The sequence below is a fragment of the Bos mutus genome, chromosome 3 (genome assembly GCF_027580195.1).
Source record: "Bos mutus isolate GX-2022 chromosome 3, NWIPB_WYAK_1.1, whole genome shotgun sequence".
Classification (NCBI taxonomy): Eukaryota; Metazoa; Chordata; class Mammalia; order Artiodactyla; family Bovidae; genus Bos; species Bos mutus.
The window spans coordinates 49,721,349-49,739,632 of NC_091619.1; the positions used below are offsets into that span (position 1 = coordinate 49,721,349).

Consider the following 18,284-nt stretch of genomic DNA (forward strand, 5'->3'; position numbering starts at 1 on the left):
GCCATCTCTAGGGTGTGGCCCTCATCCTCCGAGTACAAAAGAGGGCTGATAGAACACATCTGTGCATGTTTGACTGGGCTGTGCGCTTGCATGCCAAGTTGCTTCAGTTGTGTCTGACTCTTCGTGACCCTATAGATTGTAGCCTGCCAAGAAGGCAATGGCACCTCACTCCAGTACTCTTGCCTGGAAAATCCCATGAACGCAGGAGCCTGGAAGGCTGCAGTCCATGGGGTCGCTAAGAGTCGGACACGACTGAGGCACTTCACTTTCACTTTTCACTTTCATGCATTGGAGAAGGAAATGGCACCCCACTCCAGTGTTCTTGCCTGGAGAATCCCAGGGACAGGGGAGCCTGGTGGGCTGCCGTCTATGGGGTCGCACAGAGTCGGACACCACTGAAGTGACTTAGCATAGCATAGGCTTTTCTCTCATTGGATTCTCTAGGCAAGAATACTGGGATGGGTTGCCATGCCCTCCTCTAGGGAATACTCTCAACCCAGGGATCGAACTTGTGTCTCTTAACAACAACTGCTTTGGCAGGAGGGTTCTTTACCACTAGCATCATCTGGGAAGCCCTGCTTGGGCTGCACATGAACTAAGTTGGAATGAAACAGAGAAGGTAGCATGGCCCCTGCACAAGAATAACATGCAAATTCATGAAGCATTCCATATTTTTAGAAAAGAAAAAGAATTTGTTTGTGCTCTGGAAAGGAAGAGAAGGAATGCCCATCTACTTTAGGGAAATCTTCAGGGAAAGAAGAGAAGGACTGCCCATCCTTTAGAGAGATCTTCAGGAAGTATCACTCAACACTTTTATTTATACCTCATTGGTCAGAACCTTGTCACATGGTTCAGGGAAATCTAATCTTCATTCTGAGTAGCCAAGTGCCCAGCTATAAAATTCAGGATTCTGTTGGGAAGGAAAAGAAAACTAGAATGTAGGATAGGATATTTTCAGTTAAACTGGTCAGGACTGTGCAGAGAAACAGAACCAATAGGACACATATATCAAAGAGATTTATTTTAAGGAATTGGTACACAGGATTACGGGGGCTGGCAAGTCTAAAATTTGTAGGGCCTGATGGAAATTTAGGTAGGATTTGATGTTTCAGTCTTAACACAGAACTTCTTCTTCAGGAAATCTCAGTTTGTGTTCCTAAGTCCTTAAACTGATTGGTGAGGTCTACTCACATTATTGAAGATATTATCTACTTAATGCCAAGTGGTTGTAGAGATTATATACACCTATAAAATACCTTCACAGCAACACCTAAATTAGTGTTTGATTAAATAACTGGGTACCAGATCCCAACCAGATTGATACTTAAGACTATCACAGCAGTGTTTTCATAAATATTTTATACTACATATACATTTTATACTATATATATATTATATACTAGTAGATACTATATACTATGTGTATGTGGTATTTTATACTACATATACATACATATTAATATCTAACCTCTTCATTTATTGTGAGCATTCCCCAAATCAAATATTCTTATTGAACATGACACTTAATAAAGTAGCTTAGTATCCCAACATGTCAAAATAACTTATCCATTACTATGTTTAAGGACTTTAAAATATTATACATACATACATACATGTATGTACTTATTTTTAACCATTTCTGATTATTCATTACATTTCTCAAAGTGAGATACTGATTCTACAATTATGAAGTTTTTTAAGACACTATTCCAGTTGCCAAAATGCTTTCCAGAAAGTTTGCACCAAGTTATACTTACACAAACATGTATGAATTCAGTGCCAATCTCACTGTACTCTAGACATTAGGTTTCATAATTTCATCTTTACAATTAAATAGATGAATGTATTTTTTATACCTCTATACTAACTAGTATTATTTCATGCAAAGATGGGCACAATAAAGGACAGAAATGGTATGGACCTAACAGAAGCAGAAGATATTAAGGAGCGGTGGCAAGAATGCACAGAAGAACTATACAAAAAAGATCTTCATGACCCAGATAATCACGATGGTGTGATCACTCACCTAGAGCCAGACATCGGGGAATGGGAAGTCAAGTGGGCCTTAGGAAGCATCACTACTAACAAAGCTAGTGGAGGTGATAGAATTCCAGTTGAGCTATTTCAAATCCTAAAAGATGCTGTGAAAGGGCTGCACTCAATATGCCAGCACATTTGGGAAACTCAGCAGTGGTCACACACTGGAAAAGATCAGTTTTCATTTCAATCTCAAAGAAAGGCAATGCCTAAGAATGCTCAAACTACTGCACAATTGCACTCATCTCACACGCTTGCAAAGTAATGTTCAAAATTCTCCAAGTCAGGCTTCAACAGTATGTGAACAGTGAACTTCCAGATGTTCAAGATGGATTTAGAGAAGGCAGAGGACTCAGAGATCAAACTGCCAACACCTGCTGGATCATTTAAAAAGCAAGAGAATTCCAGAAAAACATCTACTTTTTCTTTATTGACTATGCCAAAGCTTTTGACTATGTGGATCACAACAAACTGGAAAATTCTGAAAGAGATGGGAATACCAGACCACCTGACCTGCCTCTTGAGAAATCTGTATGCAGATCAGGAAGCAACAGTTAGAACTGGACATGGAACAACAGACTGGTTCCAAATTGGGAAAGGCTGTATATTGTCACCATGCTTATTTAACTTATATGCAGAGTACATCATGAGAAATGCTGGGTTGGATGAAGCACAAGCTGGAATCAAGATTGCCAGGAGAAATATCAATAACCTCAGATATGCAGATGACACCACCCTTATGGCAGAAAGTGAAGAACTACAGAGGCTCTTGATGAAAATGAAAGAGGAGAATGAAAAAGTTGGCTTAAAGCTCAACATTCAGAAAACTAAAATAATGGCTTCTGGTCCCATCACTTCATGCAAATAGATGGGATAACAGTGGAAATAGTGACAGACTTTATTTTTGGGGGCTCCAAAATCACTGCAGATGGTGAGTGCAGCCATGAAATTAAAAGACGTTTGCTCCTTGGAAGAAAAGTTATGACTAACATAGACAGCATATTAAAAAGCAGAGACATTACTTTGCCAACAAAGGTCTGTTTAGTCAAAGCTATGGTTTTTCCAGTACTCATGTATGGACATGAGAGTTGGACTATAAAGAAAACTGTGTCAAAGAATTGATGGTTTTGAACTGTGGTGTTGGAGAAGATTCTTGAGAGTCCCTTGGACTGCAAGGAGATCCAACCAGTCAATCCTAAAGGAAATCAGTCCTGAATATTCATTGGAAGGACTGATGTTGAAGCTGAAACTCCAGCACTTTGGTCACCTGATGCACGAAGAACTGCTCATTGGAAAAGACCTGATGCTGGGAAAGATTGAAGGCAGGAGGAGAAGGGGAGGACAGACAATGAGAACTATTTCACTCTTCAAATGCATACATAACTTTGATGAAAATAACTGAAATGAATGGGTTCTTTTCCTAATTCTAAGCTTTTTAAACTCATTTGACTTGTTTTGAGTGCATAAAATTTTAATGATAGTATTAAAGACTATCATCTATCTTTTAAAGACAATGAATTGAATTGACTCTATAGATTGCTTTGGGTAGTATACTCATTTTCACTATATTGATTCTTCCAATCCATGAACATGGTATATTTCTCCATCTATTAGTGTCCTCTTTGATTTAGGAGAAGACAATGCCACCCTAGTAGGCTGCAGTCCAGTACTCTTGCCTGGAAAATCCCCATGGACAGAGGAGCCCAGTGTAGAGAACAGTCCATGGGGTCTGGTGGGAAGAGTCCGGACACTAACTGAGACACGACTTCCCTTTCACTTTTCACTTTCATGCATCAGAGAAGGAAATGGCAACCCACTCCAGTGTTCTTGCCTGGAGAATCCCAGGATGGGGGAGCCTGGTGGGTTGCCATCTATGGGGGTCGCACAGAGTCGGACATGACTGAAGTGACTTAGCAGCATATATAGGTCTTTAGTTTCTTTAGGTAGATATATTCCTAAGTATTTTATTCATTTTGTTGCAATGGTGAATGGGATTGTTTCCTTAATTTCTCTATTTTCTCATTATTAGTGTATAGGGATTTCTGTATGTTGATTTTATATCCTGCAACTTTACCATATCCATTGATTAGCTCTAGTAATTTTCTGGTGGAGTCTTTAGGGTTTTCTATGTAGAGGATCATGTCATCTGCAAACAGTGAGAGTTTTACTTCTTCTTTTCCAATTTGGATTCATTTTATTTCTTTTTCTGCTCTGATTTCTGTGGCCAAAACTTCCAAAACTATGTTGAATAGTAGTGGTAAAAGTGGGCACCCTTGTCTTGTTCCTGACTTTAGGGGAAATGCTTTCAATTTTTCACCATTGAGGATAATGTTTGCTGTGGGTTTGTCATATATAGCTTTTATTATGTTGAGGTATGTTTTGTCAAAGGCTTTCTCTGCATCTATTGAGATAATCATATGGCTTTTATTTTTTGATTTGTTAATGTGGTGTATTACATTGATTGATTTGCAGATATTGAAGAATCCTTGCATCCCTGGGATAAAGCCCACTTGGTCATGGTGTATGATCTTTTTAATGTGTTGTTGGATTCTGATTGCTAAAATTTTGTTAAGGATTTTTGCATCTATGTTCATCAGTGATACTTGCCTGTAGTTTTCTTTTTTTGTGGGATCTTTGTCAGGTTTTGGTATTAGGGTGATGGTGGCCTCATAGAATGAGTTTGGAAGTTTACCTTCCTCTGCAATTTTCTGGAAGAGTTTGAGTAGGATAGGTAGCTCTTCTCTAAATTTTTGGTAGATCTAAATATAAGACCAGAAACTATAAAACTCTTAGAAGAGAACATAGGCAAGACACTCTCTGACATAAATCACAGCAGGATCCTCTATGACCCACCTCCCAGAATATTGGAAATAAAAGCAAAAATAAACAAATGGGATCTAATTAAAATGAAAAGCTTCTTCTGCACAACAAAGGAAACTATAAACAAGATGAAAAGACAGCCTTCAGAATGGGAGAAAATAATAGCAAATGAAGCAACTGACAAACAACTAATCTCAAAAATATACAAGCAACTCCTCCAGCTCAACTCCAGAAAAATAAAAGACGCAATCAAAAAATTGGCCAAAGAACTAAATAGACATTTCTCCAAAGAAGACATACAGATGGCTAACAAACACATGAAAAGATGCTCAACATCACTCATTATCAGAGAAATGCAAATCAAAACCACAATGAGGTACCATTTCACGCCAGTCAGAATGGCTGCGATCCAAAAGTCTACAAGCAATAAATGCTGAGAGGGTGTGGAGAAAAGGGAACCCTCTCACACTGTTGGTGGGAATGCAAACTAGTACAGCCACTATGGAGAACAGTGTGAGATTCCTTAAAAAACTGGAAATAGAACTGCCATACGACCAGCAATCCCACTGCTGGGCATACACACTGAGGAAACCAGAATTGAAAGAGACACGTGTACCCCAATGTTCATCAGCAGCACTGTTTATAATAGCCAGGACATGGAAGCAACCTAGATGTCCATCAGCAGATGAATGGATAAGAAAGCTGTGGTACATATACACAATGGAGTATTACTCAGCCATTAAAAAGAATACATTTGAATCAGTTCTAATGAGGTGGATAAAACTGGAGCCGATTATACAGAGTGAAGTAAGCCAGAAAGAAAAACACCAATACAGTATACTAACGCATATATATGGAATTTAGAAAGATGGTAACAATAACCCTGTATGCGAGACAGCAAAAAGAGACACAGATGTATAGAATAGTCTTTTGGACTCTGTGGGAGAGGGAGGGGGTATTATTTGGGAGAAGGGCATTGAAACATGTATAATATCATATAAGAAACAAATTGCCAGTCCAGGTTCAATGCAGGATACAGGAAGCTTGGGGCTGGTGCACTGGGATGACCCAGAGGGATGGTGGGGGGAGGGAGGTGGGAGGGGGTTCAGGATTGGGAACACGTGTACACCCATGGTGGATTCATGTTGATGTATGGCAAAACCAATACAATATTGTAAAGTAATTAGCCTCTAATTAAAATAAATAAATTTAAATTAAAAAAATAAAATGACAATTTGGGAATACAAAAAAAAATAAAGACACAATGAGATCCATTTTTATGTTTCACTCACAATATCTACAATCATTACAAAAATTGTTAGGAAAGATAATTCCTATTTTTTCAGTATTTTTAGTGAAAATTTATTATTTGAGTAATTAATATATATTTAATGTAAAAAAACAGAAAGAAGAGTAAATATAAAAATCAGCAACAAATCCCAAAATCCTACAACCAATGTGTTTAACTACAACCAATGTGTTAACATATTTCTTTTAGTTATGTATTCATATGTAGTACATCAATTAGGTTTGTGTTTGCCTGCATGGAAGAGAAAATTCAAATGAACAGTAGTTAGAAATACTGTTTGACATACAAAGTTCTCTTCCCTTATGTAATAGCAATCTTGAGATAGGTAGTCCAGGGTTACTATAGTGGTTTCACGAGGTATTCATATACCAGGGTTACAACTCTGCTATCTCTAGGTGTGGCCCTCATCCTCTGAGTAGTAAAAAAGAGGGCTGATAGAACACATCTGTGCATGTTTGCCTGGGCTGTGGGCTTGCATGCCAAGTTGCTTCAGTTGTGTCTGACTCTTCGTGACCCTATAGATTGTAGCCTGCCAAGAAGGCAATGGTACCTCACTCCAGTACTCTTGCCTGGAAAATCCCATGAACGCAGGAGCCTGGAAGGCTGCAGTCCATGGGGTCGCTAAGAGTCGGACACGACTGAGGCACTTCACTTTCACTTTTCACTTTCATGCATTGGAGAAGGAAATGGCACCCCACTCCAGTGTTCTTGCCTGGAGAATCCCAGGGACAGGGGAGCCTGGTGGGCTGCCGTCTATGGGGTCGCACAGAGTCGGACACCACTGAAGTGACTTAGCATAGCATAGGCTTTTCTCTCATTGGATTCTCTAGGCAAGAATACTGGGATGGGTTGCCATGCCCTCCTCTAGGGAATACTCTCAACCCAGGGATCGAACTTGTGTCTCTTAACAACAACTGCTTTGGCAGGAGGGTTCTTTACCACTAGCATCATCTGGGAAGCCCTGCTTGGGCTGCACATGAACTAAGTTGGAATGAAACAGAGAAGGTAGCATGGCCCCTGCACAAGAATAACATGCAAATTCATGAAGCATTCCATATTTTTAGAAAAGAAAAAGAATTTGTTTGTGCTCTGGAAAGGAAGAGAAGGAATGCCCATCTACTTTAGGGAAATCTTCAGGAAAGAAGAGAAGGACTGCCCATCCTTTAGAGAGATCTTCAGGAAGTATCACTCAACACTTTTATTTATACCTCATTGGTCAGAACCTTGTCACATGGTTCAGGGAAATCTAATCTTCATTCTGAGTAGCCAAGTGCCCAGCTATAAAATTCAGGATTCTGTTGGGAAGGAAAAGAAAACTAGAATGTAGGATAGGATATTTTCAGTTAAACTGGTCAGGACTGTGCAGAGAAACAGAACCAATAGGACACATATATCAAAGAGATTTATTTTAAGGAATTGGTACACAGGATTACGGGGGCTGGCAAGTCTAAAATTTGTAGGGCCTGATGGAAATTTAGGTAGGATTTGATGTTTCAGTCTTAACACAGAACTTCTTCTTCAGGAAATCTCAGTTTGTGTTCCTAAGTCCTTAAACTGATTGGTGAGGTCTACTCACATTATTGAAGATATTATCTACTTAATGCCAAGTGGTTGTAGAGATTATATACACCTATAAAATACCTTCACAGCAACACCTAAATTAGTGTTTGATTAAATAACTGGGTACCAGATCCCAACCAGATTGATACTTAAGACTATCACAGCAGTGTTTTCATAAATATTTTATACTACATACACATTTTATACTATATATATACTATATACTAGTATATACTATGTGTATGTGGTATTTTATACTACATATACATACATATTAATATCTAACCTCTTCATTTATTGTGAGCATTCCCCAAATCAAATATTCTTATTGAACATGACACTTAATAAAGTAGCTTAGTATCCCAACATGTCAAAATAACTTATCCATTACTATGTTTAAGGACTTTAAAAAATATTATACATACATACATACATGTGTACTTATTTTTAACCATTTCTGATTATTCATTACATTTCTCAAAGTGAGATACTGATTCTACAATTATGAAGTTTTTTAAGACACTATTCCAGTTGCCAAAATGCTTTCCAGAAAGTTTGCACCAAGTTATACTTACACAAACATGTATGAATTCAGTGCCAATCTCACTGTACTCTAGACATTAGGTTTCATAATTTCATCTTTACAATTAAATAGATGAATATATTTTTATACCTCTATACTAACTAGTATTATTTCATGCAAAGATGGGCACAATAAAGGACAGAAATGGTATGGACCTAACAGAAGCAGAAGATATTAAGGAGCGGTGGCAAGAATGCACAGAAGAACTATACAAAAAAGATCTTCATGACCCAGATAATCACGATGGTGTGATCACTCACCTAGAGCCAGACATCGGGGAATGGGAAGTCAAGTGGGCCTTAGGAAGCATCACTACTAGTAAAGCTAGTGGAGGTGATAGAATTCCAGTTGAGCTATTTCAAATCCTAAAAGATGCTGTGAAAGGGCTGCACTCAATATGCCAGCACATTTGGGAAACTCAGCAGTGGTCACACACTGGAAAAGATCAGTTTTCATTTCAATCTCAAAGAAAGGCAATGCCTAAGAATGCTCAAACTACTGCACAATTGCACTCATCTCACACGCTTGCAAAGTAATGTTCAAAATTCTCCAAGTCAGGCTTCAACAGTATGTGAACAGTGAACTTCCAGATGTTCAAGATGGATTTAGAGAAGGAAGAGGACTCAGAGATCAAACTGCCAACATCTGTTGGATCATTTAAAAGCAAGAGAATTCCAGAAAAACATCTACTTTTTCTTTATTGACTATGCCAAAGCTTTTGACTATGTGGATCACAACAAACTGGAAAATTCTGAAAGAGATGGGAATACCAGACCACCTGACCTGCCTCTTGAGAAATCTGTATGCAGATCAGGAAGCAACAGTTAGAACTGGACATGGAACAACAGACTGGTTCCAAATTGGGAAAGGCTGTATATTGTCACCATGCTTATTTAACTTATATGCAGAGTACATCATGAGAAATGCTGGGTTGGATGAAGCACAAGCTGGAATCAAGATTGCCAGGAGAAATATCAATAACCTCAGATATGCAGATGACACCACCCTTATGGCAGAAAGTGAAGAACTACAGAGGCTCTTGATGAAAATGAAAGAGGAGAATGAAAAAGTTGGCTTAAAGCTCAACATTCAGAAAACTAAAATAATGGCTTCTGGTCCCATCACTTCATGCAAATAGATGGGATAACAGTGGAAATAGTGACAGACTTTATTTTTGGGGGCTCCAAAATCACTGCAGATGGTGAGTGCAGCCATGAAATTAAAAGACGTTTGCTCCTTGGAAGAAAAGTTATGACTAACATAGACAGCATATTAAAAAGCAGAGACATTACTTTGCCAACAAAGGTCTGTTTAGTCAAAGCTATGGTTTTTCCAGTACTCATGTATGGACATGAGAGTTGGACTATAAAGAAAACTGTGTCAAAGAATTGATGGTTTTGAACTGTGGTGTTGGAGAAGATTCTTGAGAGTCCCTTGGACTGCAAGGAGATCCAACCAGTCAATCCTAAAGGAAATCAGTCCTGAATATTCATTGGAAGGACTGATGTTGAAGCTGAAACTCCAGCACTTTGGTCACCTGATGCGAAGAACTGACTCATTGGAAAAGACCTGATGCTGGGAAAGATTGAAGGCAGGAGGAGAAGGGGAGGACAGACAATGAGATGGTTGGATGGCATCACTGACTCGATGGACATGAGTTTGAGCAAGCTCCAGGAGTTGGTGATGGACAGGGAAGCCTGGCATGCTGCAGGTCACAAAGAGCCGGACATGACTGAGCTGAACTTAACTGAACTAACTAGTATGTAATTCCTTGGCAGGAAAGTTATGACCAGCCTAGATAGCTTATTAAAAAGCAGAGATACTACTTTGCCAACAAAGGTCTGTCTAGTCAAGGCTATAGTTTTTCCAGTGGTCATGTATGGATGTGAGAGTTGGACTGTGAAGAAAGCTGAGCTCCGAAGAATTGATGCTTTTGAACTGTGGTGTTGGAGAAGACTCTTGAGAGTCCCTTGGACTGCAAGGAGATCCAACCAGTCCATCCTAAAGGAGATTAGTCCTGGGTGTTCATTGGAAGGACTGATGCTGAGGCTGAAACTCCAATACTTTGGCCACCTCATGCAAAGAGTTGACTCATTGGAAAAGACCCTGATGTTGGGAGGGATTGGGGGCAGGAGGAGAAGGGGACGACAGAGGATGAGGTGGCTGGATGGCATCACCGACTCGATGCACATGAGTTTGGTTGAACTCCGGGAGTTGGTGATGGACAGGGAGGCCTGGCGTGCTGCGATTCATGGGGTCACAAAGAGTCAGACATGACTGAGTAACCGAACTGAATATATTATATCATCCCTGTATTTTTATTGACCATCTATTTCTTCTTTTCTTAATTTTTTTATACTTTTAACCTAGCTTTCTATTGGGCTGTTAGCATTCTTCTGATTGATAAATGAGTTGTATATATATATATATTAAGAAGATAAATCTTTGTCACATCTTTTGTAAATATTCCTAATTTGGTTTCCTACTTTTTTTCTTTATGAAGTTTTTAGGATACAAATTACTTAAAGAAAGAAACTATATATACTTCAACTTTTCACTTAGGGTAAATAGTCAGTAAAAATTGATAAAGACACAGTCATATTATTGGTGACTAAAATAAAGGGGACTGAAACATGATAATGAGATGACATATTTTCATACACAAATGAAACATCACTCCCACAGATGAGTCAGGTATCTAGTCATATTTTTCCAAAAAAAGCATTTGAGAAAACTCATGTTTTTCCCCTAAGAATTCTTACCTATGTAATATCTTTCTTCAGTTAGCAGTAGTATTACTAACTTTAGGGTCTACTGACTAAATTATTGTTTCTAAGTTGTTAAGTCAACATTATGTCTAAATAAAGTTTAAATTGACCAGTAATTTTTAAGAAAAAAAATTATGGCAAAAGGAGTTGAACAAGGATCTTATAATTTATTTGTTTCTAAAAAATATTTAAAAGCAGTAAATATGGGTGTTAAATCCGTGATGGCAGTAATAGCTGTTCGAAACTGATATGCTGTAAGTAGATCTGTGTGGTAATACAAACTGACTCAGGTATTTGTGCCACACACAACAGCCCAAAATGCTTTCATTTCCTCCTTAGTAGATCTTCTTGTCTCATTGACAATGAAAAATACACCCCACACACTGTTCTTGGATTGATTTTAATGTAATCTGCCCAGAATTTTAGCTTGATTTTCAAAATTAGAAGTGAAATTGAATTGCAAGCAAGGTATCTGATTTGACCAATAATGTAAACTTGTATACTATAATAATACTTGGAATTGTCTTTCTACTTTAATATATTTCAATTGCTCAGTTAAATATAATTAACTCCAATAATTTTTTATGTTGCCTAAGTGTCTAGTTTTCATTTATAGTTCCTAAGTAATTAAAATGTTTAGTGGGTAGTCAGTAATAATAGTCTCAATTATCAAATTTATTACTTATTAATCTACAGTTATTTTCAAAAACTTTTATGGTTCTTTTTCTGATGTTTCTTTGAGTCTTGTTAAACATCTTTTGATCATTTACCAACTATTTGCCCTTTAACTTTTCTTAAAAAGAAAAAATTACCCCTCATTTTATCTTTTGCCCCTTCATTCTGTTTGTGATATCTCGGACATATATTAGTTCTAAAGTTTAAATAACCAAATGAACAATCTTATATCTTATTTATTTGGCTGTGCTGGGAGCATGAGAGATCTATATGCAGGATCTTTAGTCTTGGCCTGTAGGATCTAGTTCCCTGACCAGGCTTTGAACCCAGACCCTCTGCATTGGAAACTCAGTCTTAGCCACTGGACCACAAGGAAAGACCCCATATTTTATGTTTTCTGTTTTGGAGTTCTGTGTGTTTTTCTGGGTTTCATGTGCTTTCTTATTGCAAGATTATATTAAAGTGTCATATGTTACATGTTTTATTTTTCTTCTTTTTATTGAAGTATAGTTGATGTATGGGCTTCCCTTGTGACTCAGCTGGTAAAGAATCTGCCTGCAACGAGGGAGACTTGAGTTTGATCCCTGGGGTGGGAAGATCCTCTGGAAAAGGGAAAGGCTACCCACTCCAGTATTCTGGCCTAGAGAATCCCATGGAGTGTATAGGCCATGGGGTTGCAAAGAGTCAGACATGACTGAACAACTTTCACTTTCACTTTTCATAGTTGATGTAAATATTATATAAGTTACAGGTGTACAATACAGTGATTAACAATTTTTAAAGATTATACTCCATTTATAGTCATTATAGAATATTGGCTATATTCCCATGCTGTATAGTGTATCCTTGTAGATTATGGATAACTGATTATTCATTTATTAAAAATGTTGATTTAAGCATTTGCAATGGTGACTTCAGCCTCCATTTCTGATCCAATACTGATGGAAGTTATCTGTTTGACAACCTCGGAAGGACTGTGCAAGTCAATGAGTCACTTGTGGATCCTCATCTGGAAATGATCTCGAGGTCTTAGAACCTTAACTACAAGGGATTTTCCTTGTAGCTATTCTCAGGGTCTTGGTAGGCATCTGAACACATCCCTTCACTTTTGAGATTCTTTTCTTCAGGCCTCTGATCAGGTCAGCACATACCTTCTCCAGAGGCTTCACAGTTGCAGCTGGTAAGGCAGATCCTAATCTGGTGAACGGCCACCTCTGGGTCCACAGGAGTCTTGCAAGTATTTGTAAGAGCCATGGCTGCCCGAACAGCGGTGAGTCAGGAGCAGGAGCGGGTGGCCTTGGGACGCTGTGGCAGCAGCGACCGTGATTTCCTCAAAGAGCCCTTGTAGCTTATTTTATACATAATAGCTTATTTTATACATAATAGCTTGTACTTCTTAATGTTCTACTCCTATCTTGCCCCTCCCCACTCCCCTCTCCCCCCTGGTAACCACTAGTTTGTTAGGTTTCTGAATTTTTAAAGACATATTGCATACCTTGGTTATCTCAACTGCATCTCCAATAAGACGTATTCAAGTTGAAAATTATCTTTTTTCCAACTACAAACCATCAGCCTTCTGTTTTTTACCTATTCAAAATCTGGGATATGAGAAGGGGTCCCCTTCATCCCCTCTTGCAGGTCTTCACACTCAATCTGTAACCACTTCTTGTTCATTGTACAGACATGAGTTTGAGTAAATTCTGGGAGTTGGTAATAGACAGGGAGGCCTGGCATGCTGTGGTCCATGGGGTGGCAAAAAGTTGGACATGACTGAGTGACCGAACCAAACTGAACTCAACTGAACTTGTTCATTCTATCAAAATTCCTCCTAATTATCTCTTAAATCCATCCTCTTATTTCCAACTTGGCCACTTTTTCCTTAGTTTGGGCCTCTTTTTCTCCTTAATTATTCCAATGGGCTTCATCTGGTAAAGAATCCACCTGCAATACAGGAAACCCTGGTTCAATTCCTGGGTTGAGAGGTTCCCCTGGGGAGAACCTGGAGGTTCCCCTGGGGAGTACTGGAGGGCATGGTAACCCACTCCAGTACTCTTGCCTGGACAATCCTCATAGACAGAGGAGCCAGGTGGGCTACAGTTCACTGGGTTGCAAAGAGTCGCACACAACTGAGTGACTAAGCACAGCACAGCATGACTCTTCCTTCTTGCAGTCTCTTCTCTATTTTTCCAAAGCAGGTGGCACTAGTGGTAAAGAACCTGTAGGCCAGTACAGGAGAATCTGGAGAAAACGGTTCATTCCCTGCGTGGGGAAGTTGCCCTGGAGGAGAGCATGGAAACCTACTCTAGTATTCTTGCCTGGAAATTCCCATGGACAGACCCCTGACAGGGTCGCAAAGAGTCAGACACGACTGAAGCAATTTAGCGCACACACGTGCAGCTAGAGTAATCTTTAGAAAATAGTTATATGTCTGCCGTTGAGAATAAATTGAAATATTTAATGTCTTTGCCTAATGGCTTTCCCACAGACCTTGGCATGGCTTTCCGGTTCCTCGTGTCTTGGCCTGCCTGTACTTTCCCAGCTTTGCCTTCCACTGCTGTCCCGCATGCGTCCAGTGCTTTATTTAAACACCTGAAGTTCCTTGAAATGCCCTGCATCAGTTAGTATTCTTTGTGCTTGATCCCACCTCCTCCTGCCTCTTCCTTGATTGCTCCCGATTCATTGATTATTCTCAACCTCTTATTTTCAAAGTGCTAAAATTACTTTTAAAAACAACAGTAACTTCAAGCTACCACTGTCTCTTTTTCAGTTAGGCTCCTTGAAAAGATAAGTTCTACTTCTTTACTTCCTGTTCACCCTTCAACCCACTGTAGTCTAGTTTCTGTACTTGCTACTACTTTAAAGAAAATTGACAAAAACTATCAATAAAGTCCTCATGTCCAAATCCAATGGACTAGTCTCAGTGTGCACCTTGACGTTTCAAACAGCGTTTGGCACTATTAACCACTACAACTTACCTAAACACAAACAAAAACCCTACCTATTCTTCTGTGCCTTGTAGAAAACATGGAAAATATGAGTTAAAAGATAAAAAACAGTAATCACCACTTAATCACAATCACTGTTAACACTTAGTCCCTTCTATGTACTTGTTAGTATACAAAATTGGATATTTTATTTATAAATAAATACTTTGGTTTTTTTCTTGTATTTTTCTCTTGACGTTAAACAGAATTTTTTGAAAGCAATTTTAATCATTGCATAATGTGTTATATAGTTGTATCATAATTTAGCCTTTCTCCTACTGTTGGCATTTAGCTGGTTTTCAGTTTTCACTTATAGATCTCTCTGATAAATATTTTGTAGACAAATTTTCTCTCAAATTCTTATTTCTTAATGGTAGATCCCATGAGGGGAAAGGACTAGGTTAAGGATATGAAGTTATGAACATTCTTAACATAGACTGCCAAACTACTTCCTGGAAAGGTAATTTAGACTCCCATTGCAACATTTGGAAGACCCCAAACTTACTAATTCTCTTGCTAACGTTGAATTTGTTTTTACAAATTACTTTTAAAGTCCTTGCCACTTTGATAGGCTAGAGTAGAATCTCAGCCTTGATTTGCCCATCTCCAATGAGTGGTGATTATATATTCACCACTTGTCTCCTCTTATCCTTGGCTCCCTAGTTCTCTTACTTCTGAACACTCCTTTTTGGTCTTCATGTTTTTCTGACACTTCCACAGTATAGTGTCAAGCCTCTTGAATGTCTTACAGGCATCTCAGACTCAGTATGTCCTAGATTAAACTCATCCTCACTCCTGAGCTTGCTTAATTTTTTTTTGGCTAATGATATCATCCACTACCCAGGCACTTCAGTCAGAAACCTGAGTCTTCTAAGATGGTTCCCTCCTCTTGTCCCCAGATCAGTAAGTTTTTCCAACCCACATCTTAAATCTCTCAGATATGTCCACTCCTTTCTGTCTCCACAGCTATTGCCCTAGTTGAAGCCTTGATTATTTTAACAGTCATCACTAGTCTCCTTGCCTTGAATACTGCTTCCACAGTGATCATTCTAAAATGCAAACCCGATCCTCCTGCTACTCTACTCTCTGGACTCTTCCTCCCTTGTATGTTAGCCTATTTTTAGTTTTTAAAGGAAACAGCATTCTGTTTCCCATAGTCTATTTTTAGTTTTTTAAGAAAGCACCATACTGTTTCCTATAGTGGCTGCACCAATTTACATTCCCACCAACAGTGTATGAGGGATCCCTTTTCTCCACACCCTCTTCAGCATTTATTATTTGTACACTTTTTGATAACAGCTATTCTGACTGGTGTGAGGCAATACCTCATTACTGCTGCAAACCATAGTACAGGTACTTTTTATTTAGAGCATATGCACTAGTTTTTCTTGAATATGTTTAGTTATATCTGTCAGTTTTTGAATGAGAATGTACCAGATTGCATTCCCACAATATGAGTATATACTGTACTTGCTACTACTTTAAAGAAAATTGACAAAAACTATGAATAAAGTCCTCATGTCCAAATCCAATGGACTAGTCTCAGTGTGCACCTTGACATTTCAAACTCATATGCTCATAAAGTATATGAGTTTTGGTTGCTTCTCTCTTGGCAATCTTTATCAGTCCTGTACCAAGAACTCAAATTTTTTTTTTTTTTTTCCATTTTCACAGGCTTTTCCCTTTCTTTGTCTTTTAGCCACTGCCATTTTCCTATTCTAACTACCCAACATTACCCCCTCAAGAGATGGGAGGCCCAGTTTTGGGAATAGGGGCATCGAGGTCCCTCTGGCTACTTTCTGTTGAGCTGAGACAGTGAGGGCATTGGGCCTACCCCCTCTTGCTAGTCTAAAGCTTCAGAGTCCTTATAGCAGTGTCTCTCTAATGATGAGCCATATTTTCCATGGTTAGTTTTTTTTTTTTTTTTTTTTTAATTTCAGATATACACATGCTCCCCATCCTGAACCCTCCTCCCTCCCCCTCCCCATACCATCCCCTGGGTCTTCCCAGCGCACCAGCCCCAAGCATCCAGCATCGTGCACTGAACCTGGACTGGCATTTCGTTTCATACATGACATTTCACATGTTTCAATGCCATTCTCCCAAATCTTCCCACCCTCTCCCACAGAGTCCATAAGACTGTTCTATACATCAGTGTCTCTTTTGCTGTCTCGTATACAGGGTTATCGTTACCATCTTTCTAAATTCCATATATATGCGTTAGTATACTGTATTTATGTTTTTCCTTCTGGCTTACTTCACTCTGTATAATAGGCTCCAGTTTCATCCACCTCATTAGAACTGATTCAAATGTATTCTTTTTAATGGCTGAGTAATACTCCATTGTGTATTACCACAGCTTTCTTAACCATTCATCTGCTGATGGACATCTAGGTTGCTTCCATTTGGCTATTATAAACACCGATGAACATTGGGGTACATGTGTCTCTTTCCCTTCTGGTTTCCTCAGTGTGCATGCCCAGCAGTGGGATTGCTGGATCATAAGGCAGTTCTATTTCCAGTTTTTAAGGAATCTCCACACTGTTCTCCATAGTGGCTGTACTAGTTTGCATTCCCACCAACAGTGTAAGAGGGTTCCCTTTTCTCCACACCCTCTCCAGCATTTATTATTTGTAGACTTTTGGACCGCAGCCATTCTGACTGGTGTGAAATGGTACCTCATAGTGGTTTTGATTTGCATTTCTCTGATAATGAGTGATGTTGAGCATCTTTTCAAGTGTTTGTTAGCCATCTGTATGTCTTCTTTGGAGAAATGTCTATTTAGATCTTTGGCCCATTTTTTGATTGGGTCATTTATTTTTCTGGAGTTGAGCTGTAGGAGTTGCTTGTATATTTTGAGATTAGTTGTTTGTCGGTTGCTTCATTTGCTATTATTTTCTCCCATTCTGAAGGCTGTCTTTTCACCTTGCTAATAGTTTCCTTTGATGTGCAGAAGCTTTTAAGTTTAATTAGGTCCCATTTGTTTATTTTTGCTTTTATTTCCAATATTCTGGGAGGTGGGTCATAGAGGATCCTGCTGTGATGTATGTCAGAGAGTGTTTTGCCTATGTTCTCCTCTAGGAGTTTTATAGTTTCTGGTCTTATGTTGAGATCTTTAATCCATTTTGAGTTTATTTTTGTATATGGTGTTAGAAAGTGTTCTAGTTTCATTCTTTTACAAGTGGTTGACCAGATTTCCCAGCACCACTTGTTAAAGAGATTGTCTTTAATCCACTGTATATTCTTGGTAGATATATTCTAAGTATTTTATTCTTTTTCGTTGCAATGGTGAATGGAATTGTTTCCTTAATTTCTCTTTCTGTTTTTCTCATTATTAGTGTATAGGAATGCAAGGGATTTCTGTGTGTTGATTTTATATCCTGCAACTTTACTATAATCATTGATTAGTTCTAGTAATTTTCTGGTGGAGTCTTTAGGGTTTTCTATGTAGAGGATCATGTCATCTGCAAATAGTGAGAGTTTTACTTCTTCTTTTCAATTTGGATTCCTTTTATTTCTTTTTCTGCTCTGATTGCTGTGGCCAAAAC

The 18,284-nt window shown here is 38.7% G+C and overlaps 2 non-coding genes and 1 pseudogene across 2 annotated transcripts; 2 read left to right on the forward strand and 1 right to left on the reverse strand.

Moving 5' to 3' along the window:
- The first annotated feature begins 569 nt into the window (after positions 1 to 569).
- LOC138987308 (U6 spliceosomal RNA) lies at positions 570 to 676 on the forward strand. Its single transcript, XR_011463799.1, has one exon. It is a non-coding gene; the product is annotated as a U6 spliceosomal RNA (small nuclear RNA).
- Positions 677 to 7,121: 6,445 nt separating this feature from the next.
- On the forward strand, positions 7,122 to 7,228 carry LOC138987309 (U6 spliceosomal RNA). Its single transcript, XR_011463800.1, has one exon. It is a non-coding gene; the product is annotated as a U6 spliceosomal RNA (small nuclear RNA).
- A 5,416-nt stretch (positions 7,229 to 12,644) lies between these two features.
- On the reverse strand, positions 12,645 to 13,006 carry LOC102284227 (small ribosomal subunit protein uS10-like; annotated as a pseudogene).
- Positions 13,007 to 18,284: the final 5,278 nt, after the last annotated feature.